The 24,252-nt window shown below is 42.0% G+C and overlaps 1 protein-coding gene across 7 annotated transcripts in view; it reads right to left on the reverse strand.

The window, feature by feature from the left end:
• FMN1 (formin 1) overlaps positions 1 to 24,252 on the reverse strand; it is a 425,066-nt gene that overhangs the window by 347,922 nt on the left and 52,892 nt on the right. The window lies entirely within an intron of this gene.

The following is a 24,252-nucleotide window of genomic DNA, read 5'->3' on the forward strand; positions in this document are numbered from 1 at the left end:
ATGTGACACCTAAAAGATTTTGAAAATCTTCACTAGAAAAGCAAATAAGCTGAGAAGCCTCATTCTTAAGCATTCGTACCATATTCTAATTCTATTTGTTTCTTTCCTTTCTTAAAATGTCTTCTCTAGGTTCAGGTAATCAAGTAGCTGTGCTCTTCCAGAAGAAACGGTATTTTTAAATCCAGTCACATAGTAACAATTTTCTTCTAAAAAGGACCTGTCAGAGGCACCGAGGTGGCTCAGTTGGTTAAGCATCTGACTTTTGATTTCGGCTCAGGTCCTGATCATGCAGTTCGTGGGATCCAGTACCACCCCCTCCCCCCCCCACCGGTGGGTTCTGTGCTGACAGCCAGAGTCGGCTTGGGATTTTCTCTCTCCCTCTCTCTCTCCCCCTCCCATGCTCATGCTGTCTCTCTCTCTCTCAAAAACAAATAAACAAACATTAAATAAATAAATAAGATAATACATGTCATAGTGGGAATATAAGGTAGTTCAGAATAGACTTTATGTTCATTGTAGGCTACGTACATTAGGTTCATTTTTAAAATGCTATCCCACAGCAAGTCTCATGTGTGCCTTCTAGGCATCCTGAGTGTATAAAACACAACAGGATAAACAGCCAAGATACATCCTGACATCACCTTCTAAACAGTTCCACTCAATAATGCAGCAGCATGAGAATCCAATAGTCACTGATGACACATACAATGTGAGAAAGAGAAAGCGTAAAGTCCGTGTCAAATCCTTAAATGCTGAATTGACCTGTGCTGGCCTGTCCCACTCTAAGTGTGCCCCTCTAAAGAGCTGCGACTTAGGGTCTTTGTTCTGACTGCTGCCATCATCTTGCTACATAATCTGAAAGGAGAAGGAGCTTCTTGAATCTTATCTCCTATATGTAGAAGGATGGTAGAAGGTTGGCATAGTACAGGCTATCCAATCTTAATAAAGGAAATTTCTGTTTAGCCTTCACTATGTGCCAGACATTGAGCTAAACACTTTACAGGTGTTGCTCAATACACCCTGTTAAACAGTTACTATTAATGTCGCTTAAAAGTGAAAAGATTGGCCAAGAGAGATTAAATAATCTTTCTATGCTCACACACCTAAAAGGGTTTGCAGCATATCCAGAGCCATGCAGCTGAGCCTTAAATTTTGGAATCACCAAGACCCCTCTCTTTCTCTCAATGCCAGTTGGTTAAGCCTTGTGGATCTATTTGTACAACGTTTTTCATATCTTCCCTTTTCTTTCCAGCTCCACTTTGAGTTCTCATCAATTTCAATCATCCCCAATTGACCTTCCTTCTTTTAATCTCTTGCCACCCTTCATTCTACTCCCTGGTTAATCTTCCTGCATCATAGCTGGGATCATATCACCCTTCTGCTCAAAGGACTTCCATGGTTCTTCATGGTCTACTAAATAAGGTAAACACTCCTTCTCCTGGCATTCAAGGCCCCCTTACACTATATAGGATCTGGATTTGATTGAATCAACATTTGTTGAATGAATACATGACACAAAACTAATGATCACTGTATGTGGCAAGAGTTCCCCAAAGTAGTGTCATAGCATATTAAGTATGAACATGTCTTCAAGAGATAAATAATAAGGTCTAGAATCTGTCTATCCCAGAAGTAGAAAAATTAAATCTAATACACCTGGGCTGGAGATATGGTGAAGGTTGCTGGTCAAACAAAGGTAGCTCTTTGATGGGATATGTGCTTAACACAGACCTAGATATCCAAGAAAGATATGACCTTTCCATGACTCTTTGCCCCAGTATCAACATATTTATTCCTCTATTTGGCCTTTTGGCCCCACTGAGGAGATGTAGTTAGAACTCCTCATGTTGCAAGTGACAGAAATCCAACTAAACTGACTTAAAATTTATTAGCTCCCATAACCAAAAAGTCCAAGGTACAGGCATGGTGGAATCTAGGTACTCAGATCATATAAGGAATCTCTACACCTTTTGATTCTAGTTTCCCATCGTGGAGTCAAGATGGTCCAGCATAGCTTCAGAATTATGCCCTTCTGGCTTCATTTTCATCATTACTAAGAAAGTGTCCCAGCTTTTTCTAGAGAAAAAGACCTAGAATCACTCTCCATAGCATATCTTGGAAATGTGATGATCCCTGAACTGATCACAGAAGCCAGGTGATGTGAATTCCCATTGCCCAGTCCTGGACCCCATGATCCCCTCTAAATCCAGGAGATCAGCCTCATTCTTATCACATCAAGTGAGGAAGTGAGCAGTGGTTACTCAAAGGAAAAATGGGGTACCATTACAAGACAAAGGGACAATTAATTCCATGTGGTTTGAAAAAACATTGAGGGCCCGCTGTAGAACAGTTCTGACACATAGAAATAAGATGGAGGTAGCCAGCTTGCTATGCTGTTATAGCTTCTCTGTGCCACTCACAGTTTTTGTCCAGTACAGAATACCTTTGAACATCCCTTTGTTTTGTTTTGTTTTGTTTTAAATAATGTTTATTTATTTGGGGGAGGGGAAGGGGCAGAGAGAAGAGGACAGAGGATCCGAAGCAGACTCTGTGCTGTCAGCATGGGACTTGAACTCACAAACCATGAGATCATGACCTGGGCTGAAGTTGGATGCCTAACTGACTGAGCCACCCAAGTGTCCCCTTGTACATCCCTTTGGTCATTTCACCCACCTTTGTCATTTCATCAGTAATGCTTTCCATGCTTTCCATGGCCCTATCACATGGCAGGTGAAGTCAGTTGCAATGGCCTTATTGATTCACCACCTGGGACTGAGTATTGGGATTTCGTTAAAGCTCTCAAATGATCCTAATATGTAGCCTGGGCTGAGAAAAGCACTCGGTCTTCACCGTCAGCACATACAAGTATTGCCTAAATCTTACAGTGTCTGTTTTGTCTACCCTAATAATTGGTATTCTGGAGGACAAATCCGAGACAGTTGCTTTCATTTTCAGAAACTAATCCACAAAGTTTGGAGCAAAGGAAGTAATATCCATAAAGCAAACACTACACTCCAAGCACTTTTTGCCCTTTCATTATGTTCTTTACACAAGATCATTTCAATACTAGATTGGGGGGAAAAGGCAAAAGCGGGCTTAATTTTTATTGCTTAGCTTTTTTTTTTTTAATTTGAAAGGAGAAACAAATCAGGGAGCCCTGTGTGCCATAAGGGCAAATGTTAAAGCTACTATGTCCTACTCTCATCTTCTGAGGCTTTGACTTTTTTGAAATCAGAAGCAAGTCAAGGAGGTTATATGCCTGGAATATACCAAACGTCTTCTCAAGCCCAATTTTACTCTATCATGGAATTTTGACATAACTTAAAAGGACTGAGTTTCTCTGTATCACCACTCTCTCTAATGTAGCATGAGGCTATACAATAAGATTTATCAGGGAAGCCACATGATATAGTGGAATGAAGATTTTGAATCCCTGACCCAACACTTATTAGCTATGGGTACTCAGCTTAAGAAAGTTAGCCTCTCTAAGCTTAATTTTTGTCTTCCATAAAACGGAGGCAATAAATAACCTTTCCCAAAGACTCTTGAAGGGTTTAGACATAATACATAGAAAGCATGTGACACATAGTATCCTGTCAATAATTGTTAACTATTGTCATTTGGGAAAGTAATTTTGTTTTAAAATTCAGTCCCGAAGAATGAGTTCTAAATGGAGAAAGACTTTTCCTGGATTGTAAGTACCAAGACACTAGGATAACACATGTAAACAATTATTTAAAGCAAATACTGAGGTTTACAAATTAGTAGCACTTGGTGTTCAAATACTTCTTGAATTTGGATATCTAAATTATAGCTACAAAATAAGAATAGGGTTCATTAAGTGTTCAACTTCGCAGAGTGAAATTTTCATAAAAGTTCCCACTTCCCACAGTTTTAGTGACTGAGATTTTCTTCGTGTGAGTTTATCAAGGAAGCTTCTCGTTAATAGTAAGTGTCTAAATGTTTAACTTCCCAAGTGTGATTGACTGGTTATTTATAGCCCATTGAAAATGCCAAATTTCTTTGTCAAACCTATCTCTTTTTAATAATTTATGGCTAAGGGCTCTCCTTTGAAATATGTCACGAAGCTTGGGACAGTGGCTTCTAAAAATCTATACACAAGATGATAATAATAATACCGATCTCACAGTGCAATTCTCAACACCATACGAGATAACACACATGAAAGGACCTTGCAAAGGATGAAGCACCGTGTAAACGTTACGCTTTGGCAGAGGCAGCTGCCGCAGCTGCTGACTAAAAGAAGTTTATCCCCGGTCACGAGACACTTCCATCCTCATTACAGACACAGTGTGTGATTAAGCTCCGTGGGAAGAGATGCAGAGTTCTCCCAGACGCAGAGGAGGAAGACACGGACGGAGCGACCAAAGGAAGTGACAATGAAAAGGGGGCAGGATGAGGGAGGGGTTCAGCCTCCTGGATGGGCAAGGGTGGGACGCAGAGGAAGCAGAAGGACACCACGGGCAGGGCAGGCCGTCTGAAAGAGCAGCACAGAGGACTCAAGAATAACGAAGGGCCTTCAGGCACGGCGGCGTTCATGCAGGGAAGCAGAGCGTGAGATGAAGCTGGAAAGGAAGCTGGGTACAGATCGTGGAGAGTCGATGCCTACAATATCCAACAGTTTTTCAAGGCAGGCCCACTCTACATCTCTTATCGGCTGAGTATTTACATGATTTGTGGCCAATGTTATCATATATCAACCTCCCAAACCCATTGAGAAAGTCCTCCGGATTTAGCTGGGGCTTCTTACACTTGGCTCATCCCCCCGTAGGCCAGACAGAGAAAGGAAAGAGGCAGGAAACAGGCTGAGAAGAGAGGGCAGCAAGCCCTGGCGGCATGCCCAGAATGGAGGCGGCGTAGCAGACAGGAAGAGAGGGCAAAACAGCATCAATGTAGGCTGCAGGCAGGCTGGAGCAGAAACCAGAGAAAGAGAGGAAGACAGATTGCTATAACCGCCAATTTGCAGGGCCGTGAAACCTGAACTCTTCTGGATGTGCCTTCCTGGTGACTCCTCTGGCTCCGAAACTTTGGGAAGGAAAACTGATACCCATAAATAACCGTGGCTGTGTAACTGTGGAGTGGGATAAATGCTTCATTTTGATTAAAGGCAAAGTGGTTTTTCTGACAAAGAAGCACCTTGGCTGGCTGGCTCTGCAGAGAGAGTGCATACATGGTTACATGCATGGGTCTGAGGAAGCTGCAAGATGCATGCTGCAAAAAGACACATAGAGCATTAGGAGCTGGGGCAGGAGAGGCAAAGGGGACCAAGTCCTGTCCACAAGGAGCAATGAGGAGATTTCACAGCTCACCTTCCCTCAAACAGAAAGGAGGTCAGGTTCGACCTGTTTTCCTTCATGATTATGATCTCAAAATGAATCAAATGGTTGCCTGGGTCATCCGGACCCAATCACAGATATCCAATAATTTTCAGTGATGCCATGATTAATGCTCTTCTGGGTTCAAAGTGGACCCTAAGACCCTCTAACCAACTCAATTCTGTCTTCACATGGACCATCTACTTAACCATAGTCTTGAGGGATGGACTCAAAGAACTAATAAGTTAATAAATAAATCCAGATCTAACTGCAAACAAAACAACAAAAACAGATCGCTATTGCTTACTAAATGAAATCCAAGGATAACTGTCTTTATGAAACTGAATAAAGATTTTTTTTTTACATTTATTTATTTTTGAGAGACAGAGTGAGACAGAGTATGAGTGGGGGAGGGGCAGTGAGAGAAGGAGACACAGAATCCGAAGCAGGCTCCAGGCTCTGAGCTGTCAGCACAGAGCCTGACATGGGGCTCAAACCCATGAACCATGAGATCGTGACTGAAGCCAAGGTCGGACAATTAACTGACTGAGCCACCCAGGCACCCCCTGAATAAAGATTTTTTAAACACTAGTGAGCCTTTTAAAATAGAAGCCAGGAGGTGCACCTGGGTGGCTCTGTCGGTTAAGCATCTGACTTTAGCTCAGGTCATGATCTCACAGTTCAAGAGTTCGAGCCCTGCATAGGGCTCTGTGCTGACAGCTCAGAGCCTGGAGCCTGCTTTGGATTCTGTGTCTCCCTCTCTCTGCACCTCCCCTGCTTATGCGCTCTCTCTCTCTCTCAAAAATAAATACACATTAAAAAAATGTTTTTTAAATAGAAGCCAAATGTGCAAGTGTCCTAAAGCAACTCAACCAGCATAAAAGTTGAAATGAAAGTATTTTCAGCCCAGCTCCATTCCAGCCAAAGTTTCCTTCTCATTTACTCCATCAAAATCCCCCCCCCCCCCCGTCCCCTGGCCAGGGCAGTGAAACTTCCTCCTCAGGTCGAGGCTATCCCTCCCAAGCCCAGGAGATGACTTCAGAAAGGTGTTGTTGTAGTGATGCTTCTGCGGACACTGATGCCGCACCCACTAGCAGTGTCTGTACCTACACTAGCAGTGTTGTACCTACAGAGAAGGTCTGTACCTTCTCTGTACCTACAGAGAAGTGTCTGTACACTAGCAGTGTTGCACCTACAGAGAAGTAGGTGCAACAGATCCAAGACCTTAACCCTAGGTCTCCCTGGAAGGGTAACGAGGATCAGACAGTGCTGTGTCACAAAGGGATCTCACTCCTCCGCTCATTCTAGAGGAGGATTCAGAGACCGAAGGGGGAAAGGCAGCGGTAGGAGAGGAGACAGAGAAGCAGGTCATGGCAGGATGCCCAGACATGGAGGCAGGTCTGGATACGGGAAGAAAGGACAATAAGTGAGATGTAGGCTACAGGTTTGTTGGAACAGAAACCAGGAATAAGGCAGGGAGAAGAAAGAAGGGGAGAGCGTAGTGATGAGGCCAGGGGAGATGCCTCACTGAAGCACGATGGAGAAACAGAGAAAGCAAACAATTCGACCTGGAAAAAGACACTGAAAAGCAGATTTGTAAAAGACCAAAGAGCATAATTTCTAACATCCTCAGAGGGAGGCAACAAGAAGCTGATTAGCTAAGAATCTGGCCATGACACTTAACTTCAACAAGACCAGCAATATGGGCTCCACTTCTGGAAGGATCCTAAAGATTCACCGGCTTCTATCCATGCTGCCACAGCCTGCCATTTGGTCATCAGTAAAAATACTCTCCATGTCTGAACAGGGGAATTTTTATTCCTATGACGTTTCAAGGTCCATGTATAAAACACCTACCTCACAGAAGTTATCATGATCATTACACTGAGACATCATATTGTATGTAAAGACACAGTTTAAAGCTCAAGAAACACAACTCATAATGAAAAGAGCAGCGAGGCAACCCCACAATTGCAATTGGCTGCCAGAATTTTGGAGTAAGACATGAAATCACTCAGTGAAATCTGGAACTTGTAGGTTATAGATAAATAAATGGCTTAAATCTTAAAGTAATCAGTCATATTTTTTTCCAAACAAAAAAAAGATTAGTAAACTGCTAATTTTTAAAAAAATGTTTATTTATTTTTGAGAGAGAGAGACAGAGACAGAGCGCAAGCAGGGGACGGGCACAAAGAGAGACACAAACACAGAACTCAAAGCAGGTTCCAGGCTCTGAGCTGTCAGTGCAGAGCATGATGTGGGGCCTGAACTCACAGACCGAGAGATCATGACCTGAGTCGAACTCAGAAGCTTAACCGACTGAGCCATGCAGGTGCCCCTAACTTTATTTAAATCCAAGTTAGTTAACATATAGTGTAATAATGATTTCAAGAGTAGAATTTAGTGATTCATCACTTACATATAATACCCAGGGCTCATCCCAACATGTGCTCTCTTTAATGCCTATCCTCCATTTAGCCCATACCCTCACCGAACACCCCCTCCAGCAACCCTCAGTTTGTTCTCTGTATTTAAGAGTCTCTTATGGTTTGCCTCCCTTTCTGTTTTTATCTCATTTTCCCTCCCCTTCCCCTATGTAAACTGCTAATTTTTCTTTTTTTTTTTTAATTTTTTTAATGTTTTTATTTATTTTTGAGACAGAGAGAGGCAGAGCATGAGCAGGGGAGGGGCAGAGACAGAGGGAGACACAGAATCCGAAGCAGGCTCCAGTCTCTGAGCTGTCAGCACAGAGCCCGACGTGGGGCTCAAACTCACAGACCGTGAGATCATGACCTGAGCCGAAGCCAGACACATAACCGACTGAGCCACCCAGGCACCCCTGTAAACTGCTAATCTTAACTGAGCTGAAAGAAATGTGGGGCAGGAGTAGCAGTGTGTATAAATGACCATGGTGAGACTTTAGGGCTTTGTTAATACCTGTGCTCTCCCTGTCACTAAAGTGAAATATTTCTTATTTCTAACATACTTTTCAACTGACAGGTTAAAGTGGCATTTTCTGATGTCTACTTCACGGCATGCATTATGCTACATGCCCCCATATGCATAACTTCATCCAGTGTCACAACTGGCTACTGTGGTAGGTGTTATCCCAATTCTACAGACGAGGAGACTGACGCCAGAGGCGGTCACCCAGTTGGGAACCAGCAGAGCCAGGGTACGGTCCCAAGCGCTCTGACTCCCAGTCTCGCATTCTGTAAGATACCAGACTGCTTCTGTTGTTCAGACCTCTGGACAGAAAGGAGGGAACTCTCACCCAGAAGGTAGGAGGGCGGAATGTAAATAGTATCTTCTTATTCATCTACGAGCATGTCAGATACTTCACAATAAAAATATGTATAGAGTAACATAATGGACTGCATTATGTTCCTCCCAAATTCCTGTGTTGAAGCCCTAATCTTGCCCAGTACCTCAGAATGTGACCTCGTTTGCAGACTGGGCCTTGAAAGAAGGGATTAAGTTTAAATGAGGCCACATGCATGGACCCTAACCCAATTTGGTTGGTGTTCTTATAAAAAGGGATTAGGACACACCAGGAGCATACAAGTACTCAGAGAGATGACCATGTGAAGAGGCAACAAGAAGGCAGCCGTCTGCAAGCTGAGAAGAGAGGCCTCAGAGCTGTCAGCACAGAGGCCAACACGGGGCTTGAGCTCGTGAACCACGACATCATGACCTGAGCTGAAATCAGACACCTAATCGACTGAGCCACCCTGGCGCCCCAAAAGTTCTCAATATTTAGTGATTATTTTAGACTTGTAGGATTGGGCAGTTTTTATTTATTAGTTTTTCAAATAACTGATGTGCTTCCAAACTTTTCTATAATGAGATATATATGTAAAATTTCCATAATGAGACATATAAACACATATATGATATACCAAATGAAATTTTTTTTAATCAGAGAAAAAAAATTTATTCCAGAAGGCTGAGGAAATTATCGGATTCTGTCTACCACACTGTAGTTCCTCCATTTCTTGCAATGGCGGTTGGTGGGAAAATCAAATAAGATATCTGTTCAAGTACACTGCAAATTACCGAGTCGTATTGAAACAAGGGTGAGGATGGTGATTGTTTTTATTGACGTCTACGGTGCTCTTTCTGAACAAATCAATGTCATTGAAGATGGAAATAGGTTCTGAAAAGTGTCTAAAGATAACTGGTTGTCAGTATATTCATTCACCGTGTGTCAGCGTGGCCAACAGCATATTCAGGTTGGCTCCTATGGGGCAGGGATCACATCACTATATATTCTACATGATTTCTCACCGATTGTGAACAGGATACACAATGCCAAGTCCTTACCCCAAGGAAGATCCTTCACAGACACAACTACCAGTGTGAGTTTTACATAGCAGATGAACACTTCACTGCAGGCGACGGTCTCAAGGCAACTGCCTGAGTGGCCACGAGGGTGGGGCACCAGGAAATTGATGAAGGTGGGCAGGGCAAAGCATGGAAAAGGAGGGGAAATGCAGTCAACCCTTAATAAATAAATGCCCTGTGGGGGTAATCCAGCCTCAAGTGACAGAAACTCTTCCAGCCCCTAAAGGTTACTTAAACAGACGTAAGAAAAGCTCTTTCAGTTCCAGGGAGAAAGATACTGATCAGATGAATCCTGTTATCAAGACTTTCCCATGCCTGACTAGATCCACTCTATAAGAAAGAACAGAGATAAGGACATTCAGGTCCTAGGAATTGCCCTGAAACGACCTATGCAACCCAGGGTAATCATTCAGACCAGTTAGGCAAGGGACCTGAAATAACATTTTCCACAGCTGGGTCAGAAGAAGAAAATCAAGAATTTTCTTTTTCTTCCTTTCTTCATTCCCACCACCAACTCTCTAACTCCAAAACTTGTCCCTCCTTCCCTCTCTTGCTATCCCTCCTTCCTTTTCTGGCTGTATATGCTTGTCTCAATCCTGAGAGTCCAAAATATCACTAGCTGGTTATTTTCAATAAAGCAGTACTTCTCCAAAATCATTCTACAGCTTCCACTTCTCTGGCTAAGCCTATAACAAAAATATTCCTTCCTGTGCTTCCATACTCTGTACCGAAGAAATGGGTATTTCGTTTTTTCTTGGGACTCCATTGTGATCCACTGTGGTCTACGACCTTAACTAAAGATGAAAGACTGTCAGCTGATCTTTCCCAGACCTCAGCTTAGAGGCTTCGTGTATGCAGAAGCTACCTGTTTGCAGCGGGTGCCGAAAGGAGATGTTATATTTCTTCCTAATGTAGCCCACATTATGCCATTTGGAAAAGGAGCCCTAGACCAGGGCTGGCACGACATCATGCTATCTTACACCCAGGATACTAACCACATCTAAGAGCAGAGGGTGGGGTGCCTGGGTGGCGCAGTCGGTTAAGCATCCGACTTCAGCCAGGTCACGATCTCGCGGTCCGTGAGTTCGAGCCCTGCGTCGGGCTCTGGGCTGATGGCTCGGAGCCTGGAGCCTGTTTCCGATTCTGTGTCTCCCTCTCTCTCTGCCCCTCCCCCGTTCATGCTCTGTCTCTCTCTGTCCCAAAAATAAATAAAAAACGTTGAAAAAAAAATTAAAAAAAAAAAAGAGCAGAGGGTAAAATTCCAACAGGAGCGTTCAAACCTGCAGCTTCCCAGCCTATCATTCTTCTTGGTGTGATATCAACCTAAAAAAACTTGCCAGGGCCCCCGTGATCTGTCTCCTAGGAATACCTTCAATTTCCTCTGCTAATTCCAAGCAGCCCAGCCACCTCAGCTTTTCCACCGCCACTCCATCTCCTCCCACATGGTGTCTTGCCCAGACTTGCATCTCTTTCTCTACACCCTCTGTGGGTCTCCACAATAATCCAACCTGGAGGAGAGCCTAGGGGGCTGTTGGTCTGTGAGCACACACCCCCCTCTACTGGACAAAACACAAAGAAACATACCCATCTGGGAAAGAACCACAGAATTCTCCATCAGGAACATCTAATTCAGGGCCCTCACTTTGTACATGAGAAAGCTGAGCCGACAGACCATGAGTCAACAGAATCACAAAGGGAACTGGAGGCAGAGCACAGCGTCCCTCTGCCTCCCGTGTTAGGTGCCATCATTAATGTGGAACTGTGTGCATCCTTCAAAAGTACAACTCTTAAGAGAGGATTATGCAACTGAGTTCATAGGAGTCCTTAGGTTCTGAGTTAAAACACTCTCCAAGGCACAGCCATCAACGGAGAAGCAGGGTGTTGGCTGAAGGAGCCTCAGACTTGGAGTCAGAGGACCTGGCCTTTAGTCCCAGTTCCAAGCACCTAAAACCCATGAGTCTGGGCAACACACTTAGAGTCTCTAGGCTTCCCTCGTGTGCCCACATGTGAAGTGAAAGACTTAGAACACATGATCTCTAAGGAGGCCAACCTCTCACAATATGAACCCATGAGGTCTAAGACTGTAAATGACTGGGGAAAAGAATGCACATAGGATCACAGCATTGTGGAGGGAAGTACATTAATCAGAATGCCAGAGACCTTGTCCTAATCCTGGTTCTGGTACCAACTAGCTACTTGACCTTAGGAAAGTCGCTTCATCTCACTGGAACTCTGTCCTAGGAATGCAGATGAAGCTAGATGATCTTCTTGGTAGGAAGATTATACCTTCTCAATCCCTAATTTTCTACAATAATGGGTAATAACAACTGTGAGTATTGATGCCTTCTTCAAAGGATCCTAAAGCCACAGGGGCATGTTCACATGTGTTTGAGACAAAGAAGGGAGCCATTAACCTTTCCACAAGTTTTATAATAAATATAACTAAGGGTACATACACCAGACAGTTTGTTTGAGCTCCGAAGAGCACAAGGAGGTACACTTACTTCCAGCCTATGTAAGCAGTTGACAAGACATTAGTTCAAGGGACTATCATCAAACCACAAAGCTTTTGTGAACCGTACAGCAAAACAGCAAGGAAACCACTGCTTTCTCTGAAATAATAAATAGACCTAATAAATTACCAAGTTAGATCAGTAATTCCGCTAATTTTAAGTGGGGTTATAGGAATTGGCAGAAAGTTTAAAAGAAGAGACAAAAACCAAATGGCAAGGCTGCTTCCTAGTGGCTCAAGGAGGGCTCTGGAAGCAGTGCAAGAGGGGATCACTAAGCTAATAGGTCGAGCACCTCAAACTACCCAGTAAATGACAGTCTCTGTCTAAAAAGTGTGTTTGCTGTGCAAACACTGTTTCAAAACGAGTGCTCCAGCTGCATCACAACCCCACCCTGCACCTGGCCAGTGGGTTGGCTGCTGACATTAGGAAGACAGCAGTGGATTGTGACAGCTTCATAACCAACTGTTGGACTGTCAGTCACAAGGTTAAACGGAAAGGCACCGAAAGGAAAAAGAAAACTATGACTCTGGAAAAGTTGCTTAACCTTTCTGACACTGTTATCTTGGCTTTTCTTTTTTTAAAAAAATCTTTAAAAAAATACATTTGAGTCACAGTGTTTTGCAGCTAAAATAAAGACAGCCTACATTTGAAATATTTTGTTTACTGGATTTCTCCCCTTCAAATTACCTTCCAATCCCCCTCCTTCTTTACTTTTTTTATGGTCCTCCAGGGAAGTTTTCTGGAAGTATTAAAATTCAAATGATGGGCTATTTGACCTGCGCACAAGACCAGTAAGCACTCTAGATGTTAAACACACAACTATATGGGGGGCCTTGTCCCTGAAGTTTGTCTACATAGTTTTCTTCAAAAGCCAGTGCAAAGCGTTGAGAGTGTTTGGAATCTCACCCCCTCTCTTTTGTAAAGATGTGTCCCTGAAAAGATAGAGAATTTGAATGTTGGTACAAACTGAACAATGGTAGGAAGATCTCACAATAAGATAAGCCAGAGCACAGGATAACCCAGTTAGAGAGGAGAATGTCTGCTCTGTCAGGCTGCCCTCCCTAGTGCTTCTTGTCGTTGGCATCAAGTAGGAAAGATCCCTTTCACACCTGACATAAGTATGCACTGTCCTTCTGAAATGTGAGAAAAGCAACCCCCTGAAGAATAAGGAGACCTCTTGGCAGGAATAAAGCTGCAGAAACCAAAAGCTTAGCTGGCAAGGTCTATGGTAAGAGGTGACTCTCTCCATGGAATGCTACTGGAATCAATTAGGTTACTTCCTTGGGGTTATGCAACATTATTAAAGTATATTACTGAAGACTGGATAGAATTATCATTGTGCATTATATACCAATACTAAATTCCTCTTCTGTGGTCCATAAAACCATGGATCAGACTCAGGCTCTCCCTCTCCTGCTTCCAGCCTTGTTTCTCCCCATCATACATATGCTCTGCTAACAGTACAGAACTTACAGATTACTTTATATTTTGGGCATCACCCCTCTGGAACAGATGTGAGTTCCATGAGGACGGAGATCACCTTTCTTTCCTTGATCTATTTTGTCCACTGCTGTGTCCACTATACCTAGCCCAGTGATGAAGACATGATAAGACCTCTATAAATATTGCTGAATCAATGAATGATTTGTGAGTGCCTTCAGATATAAATACAAATGATCACAATGTCAGCTGTGTTCACTGTCACCGTATAGAGAAGATGGTTCCATGGCCACAGGGGACATGGCAACGTGGTAAAGCAGGGAGGACAGGTCGTTCAACATCAACATCTTCCATCTGCTATTTTCCTAGTGAGTCACCCTCTGCATCTTAGCTCCATCCTCAGTCACATGGAGGTGGACTCCCTGCTTCAGGGACAGGACTCACACACAGGAATCACACACAAAGCAAAGGGTCTTGAAAAGCTTTACATCTCTTGGGAGAATATGAAAACTACACATCTGTGTACATATATACTGCATACTCACAGAGACAAAGAAGCACAAGCATAAACAGAGACAAGAGTGTTTGGGAACAATTTCAAATAGGAACAATGCTGGAGGCCATCAAGAGGACAGGATCGCAGGTTGCAGGCAATCGGAGGCTCCTTTTCCCTTTCCCCAATCCCCATCCTTGGAACGTACATCCGCCTACTATTCCCATGCTAGCAGCCATTTCAAAGACGCAGACTTGAGAAAGCAATGTATTGTTCAGACCAGCTGAATGGTACACATGACTAAGCCCAGTTAAGGTCTCTATATAAACTTTTAAGATTCAGGTGGGCAGGCATGGAGATCGACCTGTCTTGAGGCCATGGAAGACAAGCCTCATCCCTAAGTTCCTTTGCTTATTAAACCCACTGCCTGCCAATTTGGAGGGGCCTGCCTCTTTCTTCGGTCTCTCCCTGCCCTCAATGTATGGGGCCCAGTCACAGATTTCACCCAGGGAACTTCCAAGGTTTCAAACCAACAAATAGAAAGTACGGGATACTCCTTAAACTCCTGCTTCCGAATTTTAAACCATGATATTTCAAGATGAAAGTGTCTAAGCAAGTGATTTTCTTGTTGAACAATGTTCTAATTATGTCCTCCTGAAAACAGAGCAAGGATCATGTTGAAGGCTCCATAGTGTTTTGGATCCAAAATTTGTTCAGATCAATACAACCCTATTAGAAGAATGTTTTATCATCTGTTTTAGTAAATGCATTTTATCTGCTATATTCAATGCAAATCCCTCAAATCCTTTCTGGAACAAGGTATGACATAAGCCAAATAAGTTATTTTTTTAAAAGGCATAGAGAAATATAGCCACCCACCTCATGGGGATTTTTGTGAGGATCTAATGATAACACATGTGGAAGTTCTATGTAAGCAGCAATGCGTATCCACAGATATTGCAGTTGGTGGTTCTTTTTGGCATATTTTTAAAATTGAGGTGTAATTGGCATACAATACTATATTAGTTTTAGCTGTGCAACACAGTGATGCAACGTCTGTATACATTGCGAAATGGTCACCACCATAAGTCTAGTTACCACTGTCACCACACAAAGTTAATATAATATTATTGACCATATTCCCTATGCTACACATTATATCCCCATGACTTATTTTATAATAAGTTTGTATTATAAACACTTGTATTATAAAAACTCTTAGTTTGTACTTCTTGATCCCCTTTACCCATTTTGCCCCCATCAAACCCTTGCCCTCTGGCAACCAGCAATATGTCCTCTGTGTCTATGAGTCTGGGTTTTATTTTGTTTTGTTTGTTCATTTTGGGTTTTTTTGATTCCACATATAAGTAAAATCATGTGGGATTTGCCTTTCTCTGTCTGGATTATTTCACTTAGCATGATACCCTAAAGGTTCATCCATGTCATTGCAAACAGCAAGATTTCCTTCTTTTTTTATGGTTGAGTAATATTCCATTGGGTATATATACAGCATCTTTATCCATTTATCTATCAACAGATACTTTAGATTGTTTCCATACCTTTGCTGTTGAAAATAATGCTGTAATAAACATAGGGGTGTATATATTTTAGAACTAGTGTTTTTATATTCTTTGGATATATACCTAGAAACTGATTATTTTGCAGTGTTTATACAAATGTTGAATAACTATGTTGTACAGCTGAAACTAATATAATATTGTATGTCAATTATACTTCAGATGGCAGTTCTATTTTTAATTTTTTGAGGTACCTCCACACTGTTTTGCATTGTGGCTGCACCAATTCACATTCCCACCCATAGTTCCTGAGGGTTTCTTTTCTTCACATCCTTGTCAAGACCTGTTGTTTTCCTCTGTTATTAATTTTAGCCATTCTAACAGGTGTGAGGTGGTATCTCATTGTAGTTTTGATTTGTATTTTCTTAATGATCAGTGATGTTGAGCATCTTTTCACTGGCCTGTGGCCATGTGTATGTCTTCTTTGGAAAAAATGTGCATTCGTATCTTGTGCCCATTTTTAAATCAAATTGTTTGGTTTTTTTTTTTGTTATGAGTTGTAGGAGTTCTTTATATATTTTGGATATTAGCCCCTCATCAGATATGTGATTTGCAAGTATCTTCTCACATTTAGTAGGTTGCCTTTCTGTTTCATAGATGGTTTCCTTCACTGTGCAGAAGTTTTTTAGTTTTTAGATGTAGTTTGATATTTTTTGCTTTTGTTTCGCTTGTTTTTGAAGTCAGATCCAAAGAATATCACTAAGAATAATGTCAAGCAGATCACCACCTATATTTTCTTCTAGGAGTTTTATGTTTTCAAAGTCTTAGATTCAATCCATCCTTATTTTAATCCATTTTAAGTTAATTTTTGTGTATGGTATAAGGTGGTGGTCCTGTTTTCCTGGCACCATTTATAGAAGAGACTGTCCTTTCCCCATTGTATATTGTTGGCTCCTTTGTCATTAATTAATTGACTATATATGTGTGTGTTTATTTCTGGGCTTTCTATTCTGCTCCATTGATCTACATATCAGTTTTTATGCGAATATCATGCTGTTCCGATTACTAAAACTCCTTAGTATAGTTTCATCAGGGAGCATGACACTTCCAGCTTTGTTCTTTCTCAACATTGTTTTGGTTATTTGGTATCTTTTGTGGTTCTACCTCTGTGAAAAATGTTATTGAAATTTTTATGGAATTGCACTGAATTAGTAGATTGCTTTGTGTAGTATGGGCATTTTAGCAATATTAATTCTTCCAATCTATGAGCACAGAAAGTCTTTGCATTATCTGTGTCTTCTTCAATTTCTTTCATCAATGTCTTATAGTTTTCAGTTAAAAGTCATTCACCTTTTTGGTTAAGTTTATTCCTAGATATTATATTCTTTCTGATGCAATTTTGAATGGGATTTTTTTTTCTCTCTCTTTTTAAAGTTTTATTTACTTAAGTCATCTCAACATCCCATGTGGAGCTCAAACTCACAACTCCAACATCAAGAGTTGCATGCTCTTCAACTGAGCCAGCCAGGTGCCTTAGAATTTTTTTTCTTAATTTCTCATTCTGATAGTTTGTTAATGTATAGAAATGCAACAGCATATATGAATTTTATATCCTGCAACTTTCCTGAATTCATTTATTGATTCTAACAGTTAGTTACCAGTAGAATCTTTCAGGTTTTCTATATGGAGTATTATGCAATCACCAAACAGTCACAGTTTTACTTTTTTCTTTCCAATTAAGATGACTTTATTTCTATTTTTTTGCCCTCTTTTTTGGTGAGTTTAGCTAAATTTGTCCATTTTGTTTATCTTTTCAAAGAACCAGCTCTTAGAATCACTGATCTTCTCTTTTGTCTTTTTAGTTTCTATTTCATTTATTTTCACTCTGATCTTTATTATTTTCTTCCTTCTACTAACTTTAGCTTTCACTTGTTCTTTTTCTAGTTCCTTCAGGTGTAAATTGTTTGAGATTTCTCTCATTTCTTGAGGTAGGCCTGTAATCCTATGAACCTCCCTCTTAGAACCACTTTTGTTGTGTCTCATAGATTTTGGTATGTTGCATTTGTTTTCATTTATATCCAGGGTTTTTTGTTTTTTTTTTCAATTTCCCTTTTGATTTGCTCTATGATCCAGTAGTTGTCAGTAACATGTTGTTTAATCTCCACATATGTGTAGTTTTTCCTGGGTTGCTTTTTTTTTTTTTTTTTTTTTTTTTGAGAGAGAGAGTGGGAGGGAGAGAGGGAGGGAGGGAGAGAACATCATGTGGGGAAGGGGCAGAGAGAGGAAGAGGAAGAGAATCCCTGATGCAGGGCTCCACCTCACGACTGTGAGATCATGACCTGAGTCAGAATTAAGAGTTGGATACTTAACCAACTGAGCCACCCAGGAGCACTCCCCCACTTTTCAAAAAATGTTTATTTATTCTGAGAGAGAAAGAGCACACAAGTAGGTGAGGGGCAGAGACACAAGGACAGAGAGAGAGGGAAAGAGAGCTGTGAGACCATGACCTGAGCTGCAACCAAGAGTTGGATGCTTAACCAACTGAGCCACCTAGGTGCCCCTCCAGCGTTGTTCTAATAAATGATTTCTACTTTCATACCATTGTGGTTAGAAAAGGTGCTTGATATGATTTCAATATTCTTGAATTTATTGAGACTTGTTTTGTGGCCTAACATAGGAGCTTGGAGAATGTTTCATGTACACTTAAGAAAAATTTGTATTCTGCTGTTTTTGGATAGAATGTTCTGTATAAATATAAGTCCATCTGGTATGATGTGTCACTTAAGGCCAGTGGTTCCTTACTGATTTTCCATGTGGATAATCTCTCCACTGATGTAAATGGTGCAGTTGGTGGCTCTTATCCACAGCTTCTTCAGCCAATGCTAACTCTGCCTTTCCCTGTTTCCTGTTGCAGTGAGACCCTTCACCATTTGCCACACCACCTAAACCACTCTACCACATTTGCCTCTTCTAGTTGAGAGGCAGAGATATGCAAGGTAGGAGTTTACAAGCATCTGGAATTCTATCTTCCTTCTCTCTGCCTACTTTGAATGAAAAGGGTACCTATATACTCTTAAGAAGAAAACAGAAACCTATATGATTCTGAACTAACATAGACACCAAAGAGCAAGCATGACAAGACTGATCAGGAAAACCTTGATTTTTTTAAATGTTTATTTATTTTTAAGAGCGAGAGTGAGAGCGAGAGCGAGAGAGAGAGAGAGAGAGAGAGAGAGAAGCCAGGGTGGGGCAGAGAGAGAGGGAGACAAAGAATCCCAAGCCATCAGCACAGAGCCCAACACAAGGCTCAAACTGTGAGATCATGACCTGAGCTGAAACCAAGACTCAGACGCTTAACTGACTGAGCCACCCAGGCGTTCCAGGAAAACCCTCATTTAATGAGCCCAAGGGACAATGTTTAATGATATCACCAAGCAAGTATCCTAGCATCCATGTTTATTCCTAAGGGAAGATTCTGATTTTTGTTCATACTCCAATCAATAAATTAATTATCCTACTAAAAGTAAACAATATATTTCCTTTTGACATGGCCATGTGAAATGCTGGCATGGGTCTCTATACTGGGGAATGACCTCTCTATGTGTTTATGGGTCTTGGGCAACTAGGGGAGCCCCAGGAGCTCTCTACCATGTGGCCTGCTTCACAGACTGCCCTACCTCTCTGGTTCCAGGTTCTCACTCCATTCTCCTCACCAATGAAAAAAGGTACAGTAATGGGGTGCAGAGATGAGGGACAATAGTTGCAGTTGGTCACACCTGGGTTTAACTCTAGGTTTTGCCACTTACTAGCTGAGTGACCCTGCAACGTCACCTCTCTGACTTTCTGTTCTTCGTTGGTAAAATGGGGATAACGACTATTGTACAGACAGTCGCTCAAATGAAATATAATATTTATCAAGTGTTCACTTCAGTGCCTGGTACATAGTGCTTAATAAACAACTACTGTTGCAGCTATTGGTTTTGTTTGCTTGGTTTGTTTTTTGTTTTGGGGGGGTTTTTTGGTTTTTTTTTTTGTTTGTTTGTTTTTTGCCAATGTCTATAGACATAATCTGTTTGCTAAGGAGCAGACAGGGCCAAAGTCAACACAGAAAAATGAAAGGAATGGAGGAACAGGAGAAGAGCAAATGAACAAATGCCAACACTGGGGAAAGGCCTCCAGGAACTGCTGTGTCAGTGGGAACACTATCATTGATTGCCTGCACTTGTGGGAGTTAGATTTCCATCAGGAAACCTAAAGAGGAGTAGACTGAAGACGCATCACCAACTCCTGGCTGTTGGACTCTGCAGATCTTGTTCCTCATTCCCACTAGCTTCCTCCTGTTTCATTTTCCTTCCCTTTTGCCAATGCCATGTGTCGCCTATTGCACACATCATGTTCCTGTGCTCCTATCATTTTCTCCTTTGCCATTCCCTCCCCAAGAACCACCTGGGGTATCCCCCAAGACCTTCCCCAGGGAGAGACAGTCTTCCTCTTGTCTACATGTTCAGCATGAGCAAACAGAAGCTTGAATTAGCCAAGCAATTCCGCAGTTTTGTGGCTTACTAGATAACCTGACTCCTCCTAGCAGTGAGGATACCTACCATTGCTTTCCATTAAACTTGGTACACAGCTTAAGAATCAATGGGATTCTTGGGGCACCTGGGTGGCTCAGTGGGTTGGGCATCCGACTTTGTCATGATCTCACGGTTCGTGAGTTCGGGCCCCACGTCAGGCTGTGTGCTGACAACTAGCTCAGAGCCTGGAGCCTGTCCTCAGACTCTGTGTCTCTCTCTCTGTCCCTCCCTTGCTCATGCTCTCTCTCTCTCTCTCTAATATATATAAAACATTAAAAATTTTAAAAAAAGAATCAATGGGATTCTTAAAGTATGAGAGCTCTCGATTAGAGCTCCCAAACTCACTCAGAACTTATACCACTAAGCTTTGTCTCTCTGTTTATAAGGAGGTGATGGCCACTGCAGGGGTGAAGGCAGGAGAAAAGGCTCAGGGCAAACGCTAAAAGCAACAGGTCCCAAACTCTACTCTGGGCTTTCACCATCTCTGACCTAACCTCAAAGTCACCCCATATTTCAAGTTCCTGGATATTTTTTCGTGCAATTTCATACCCTACCTATTGTCAGAGGGTGGTGTGCCTGGGCCTCGGGCATCCCAGAGAATGTTGCTGTCCCTCGAGATGGGAGATGGATGTAAAGTCTGAGAAAAAAACAGAGACAGAAAGAGAATGGGAAAGAGGGAGAGGGAGAAGAAGAGGGAGAGAGGAAGAGAGGGGGAGAGCATGCTCTCAAGACAGCACTCAGCCACAGATCACACTCCAGACTGGACAAAAGTGCTTCTGAGGAGCCTGACCCCTCACCTGAATGCACAGGGTATCAAGAACAGCATGCTAGGAGGAACCTTCACAAGAGATCACATACTGAAGCTCTTTTGTCTCACAGGTAAGAATGATGAGGTTCCTGGGAAATCGACTTACCAAGAGTGCCCAGTAAAGTGATTAGTGGCAAAGCAAAGACGAAAAGCCAGTTTTCTGGGGCAAGATGAAAGCTTTTATAAAACTTAAAACCAAGTTTTGCTTGTTTCTTTTGTCTGAGAAGGATGTCTACTGTGTGCGTGTGTGTGTGTGTGTGTGTGTGTGTGTGTGTGTGTGTACACGCGTACATGCGTGTGTGTGTCTGGTAAGGTTTCCCCCAAATTTCTAAGGAATATTTCCAAATTTCCAAAAGGGAGAGAAGCCTACAATGCAGCCACACAAGTGCATTAGCCCAGAACAACAACTATCCAGATTCCAGCACACTTGTTTCGTCAAATCCTTCTCTTTATTTTAACTTAAGTATTGTGAAAGCATTCCCAGACCTTGTATCATTTCACCCCTATATGCCTTAGTATGTATCTCTTTTAATTGTTTTTTAATATTTATTTATTTTTTGAGAGAGAGAGAGAAAGTGTGAGCAGCAGAGGGGCAGAGAGAGGCGGAGACACAGAATCTGAAGCAGGCTGTAGCACAGAGCCTGACATGGGGCTAGAACTCAGGAGCCATGAAATGATGACCTGAATCGAAGTCGGACGCTCAATCGACTGAGCCACCCAGGCACCCCATCAGTATGTATGTATTTTAAAACATGGTTATGTTTTTATGTCAATGATTTTCATAGTTCTGCTGGGCCCCACGCCCAGGCCTTCTTACTCAGTAGGTTTGGGGTGGGGCTGAGAATTTTCATTTCTAACGTATACCCAGGTGATGCTGGTGATGCTTGTCAAGGCCACACATTTACAACCATTTACTTAGATACTCATGATGCCATATGCATACCTGACAAATTTCATAGTAATTCCTCAGTATGATCAAATATCTAGTCCATATTCAATTTTCCTGATTGTCACAAAAACACCTTTTTACAGATGGTTTATTTTAATCACATTTCAAACAAAGTCCATACATTACATTTGGTTGCTATGTCTCTTATGTTTCTTTCATATATTTGCCAGACCAGTCTGCTGTCCCCTTGCCCCCAATCTGTCTCTTTTGTTTAATGTTTTATAAACTTCAAAGTTGCTAAGAGACCAGATCTTAATTGTTCATGCCACAAAAAAGAAATGATAATTATATGATGTGATGAAGGTGTTAGCTAATGCTATGGTGGTAAATCATACTGCAATATATAAATGTATCACATCAACACACTGTATACCTTAAATTTACACAATGTTATTTGCGGATTATATTTCAACTAAAAAAACATAGTATGGTTCCATGTATAGACTTATCTGTTTGCTTGCTCATGGTGTTGCTTAACTTATCCCTCTGGTTTCTATATTTCCTGTGAACTGGAAGTAAGCCCTGGATGTCTGATTACCTATAGATTCAGTTCTTTGGCAAGAATATTCTATAGCCCCATAGATGGGGCTGTGTGGTAACATCAAGGTTTAAATATTAAACTCAGATCTGGGATATACGTTTTCATATGTTTGGAACCTACATTTTAAAATATTACCTATTTTTATTTAAAAAAAATTTTTTTTTTAACGTTTATTTATTTTTGAGACAGAGAGAGACAGAGCATGAATGGGGGAGGGTCAGAGAGAGGGAGACACAGAATCTGAAACAGGCTCCAGGCTCTGAGCTGTCAGCACAGAGCCTGACGGGGGGCTTGAACTCACGGACCGCGAGATCATGACCCGAGCCGAAGTCGGCCGCTTAACCGACTGAGCCACCCAGGTGCCCCACCTATTTTTAAATTAAAAAACATTTTAATGGTTTTATTCATTTTTGAGAGACAGAGGGACAGAGTGTGAGCAGAGGGAGGGGCAGAGAGCAAGGGAGACACAGAATCCAAAGCAGGCTCCAGGCTCTTAGCTGTCAGCACAGAGCCTAATGCAGGGCTCGAACCCATTAACCATGAGAACATAACCTGAGCCAAAGTCAGATGCTCAACTGACTGAGCCACCCAGGCGCCCCTACCTTACCTATTCTTAAACCATTTAAAAATAATCCATGACCTTTATACCAAAGCATACATTCGTCAACTGGAACTTCATGGATCCCTCTTTTTTGCCTAAGAATAAAAATAATTCCTCAGATTCCTCAGTAAGCCTCATACCTGGAACCCAGTTTTTGATCACAGTGGTCAATTCACACACTCAACCCACGTATAATAAAACCCTCCATAAGCTAACATTTATTCCAGGAAATGCCTACAAACCTGATGAGGAAAATGATTTCGTTTCCAAACAACCAAGTCTGGTATATGGAGCTACTGCTGTCTTGAAATCCACCTGTCAGCATCTAGGATCCCAGCTGAAATGTCCTCTAGCACTCACCAAACAGGAGCCGCCTGCTTTTCAAACAGTACCCCAGCTGGGCAGGCTGCTGTTTGGATGGTACCCATGAACCAAGGAAAAACAAAACAAGTTGTTTGGGAATTAAACAGGATCTAATAGAAAAAAGTGACAGGAATGAGACAGCAAGGAGACTGCTTGCTGAGAATAAACTCCAATTCCTAAAAATCTAAAAAAGCATAGATGGTATTTAAGTCCTTTTGGTAGATTAGACTTTAAGCAAAGTGGCAAAATGACCTTCTCAGTCACAAAAGGGCACTTACCTAATTGAACAATTAAAAAAAAAAAAATCAAAGGATAAATACGCTGAAGCCAAAGACTGTACTGTTCCAGAGCCCTCCTTCAGCTAATCTCATTTCCTTTCCTGCACCCACACAGGCACGAGATGGTAGGAAAGGCACAGACTGCTTGGCGTGAAATGAAATTCCATGTAATTAGCCTAGCACCGTTGGGGACGCTATAACAAATGTTAACTCCCCATGTCTCATTCACTCTGTGTTATGAACCTTATTATTGGCTGTTCTAGAAATCGATGCCCAGGGAAAGGAGAAGAGAAGAGCTGGGTTCTGGCAGTCAGTGGATTATGGTGACTAGATTCCTCTAATCTAGACTCTCCTGTCGAAATGCAGGAGTAGGAGAGCTTGAGAGGACACACTGGAATGTGTAAGCAGAGATCATTTAAACTGTGCATAACGGAGAACATTTTCACCATTGAGGGGAAAAACAACTTTGAGGGGCGCCTGGGTGGCTCAGTCAGT

This window comes from Panthera onca, chromosome B3 (assembly GCF_046562875.1).
Source record: "Panthera onca isolate mPanOnc1 chromosome B3, mPanOnc1 haplotype 2, whole genome shotgun sequence".
Lineage (NCBI taxonomy): Eukaryota > Metazoa > Chordata > Mammalia > Carnivora > Felidae > Panthera > Panthera onca.